The following is a 1077-nucleotide window of genomic DNA, read 5'->3' as shown; positions in this document are numbered from 1 at the left end:
GTTGGTTTGGTATGTTTGGATCTGTTTGATTAACCGTGTAGATGTTCAAAGGAAGGATCTATTTTAATGTGGTTGAAATTCTAAATCTGATCGGGTTCGTCTACAATTTGCTCTTGGTAGTTTCGGATCCTCTAGATCATTGGTGTGACTTGCCCCTTTGATCCTTAGTTTTCCTTATGTCTTTTGCAAGTGTTTTATCCCTTTTGGATGGACCAGATTATTGTAGGATTTCTTCGCTTTCAGCTTTGGTGTTTCTCAGTTGGGTTGTTTGTCTCTTTTTATCTTTGTCAAATTGTTGGGTTCTCTCCTATTCATCTCCGAAAATGGATCGACCCGCTCCTTCTCATTTCCTAAGAGATTAGTTCGAGATCTCTTCTCTTCATGGCGCTTCTTTGTGGCAGTTCCAAGTTGTTTCATAGCCGACGACGACGCCATTCTAGTTGATCGCTGGATAAAGAAACCTTTAGTCTACCGCTTACTATTCCACTGTAGAAGGTTTCAGTTGTCAAAATGTGGTTGATAACTTCCATGAAACGTTCTTAAGATTCCCGGTTTAGGTTTATTGTTCTCCATTTTCACCTTTGTTGTTTGCAAGTCAAGGTTAACAATAATTGGGGTATGATGATCTGTTTAAGTCCAATGCATGTATGTTGTGGTTAGCCTCAAGAGACACTTTTGTCGTCTGCCTGTGTAGCACCCGTCTCATCCCCTCTCGGGAACGGTGTGCTACTAACCAAAAAATACCAAAATAAACCAATTTATAAAACCGAATAAAATGTCAAACCTTTTAATCAAATAATTTCCAAATAAAACAAGTTTATAATTTAAAACTAAATACATTAAATAGAAAAGTTAATTAAAACCGAAATAAAATACAACGATCCCAAGACACCAATCCGTCCACATATCCAACTACTTGTCATGTTCACCTGCATGGGGAAGAAAGAGGGGTGAGCAACAGGGGAGTTACTTCGTGAGGTATGAGATGCTAAACCACAAACCACTGACTCAGTACATATCACTACGACTATGTAGGCCTAGCTCTAGCATGAAACAACCACAGTGTCTAATACACCA

The sequence above is a fragment of the Brassica oleracea genome, chromosome C9, assembly GCF_000695525.1.
Source record: "Brassica oleracea var. oleracea cultivar TO1000 chromosome C9, BOL, whole genome shotgun sequence".
Classification (NCBI taxonomy): Eukaryota; Viridiplantae; Streptophyta; class Magnoliopsida; order Brassicales; family Brassicaceae; genus Brassica; species Brassica oleracea.
This window is presented reverse-complemented; position numbering follows the sequence as displayed.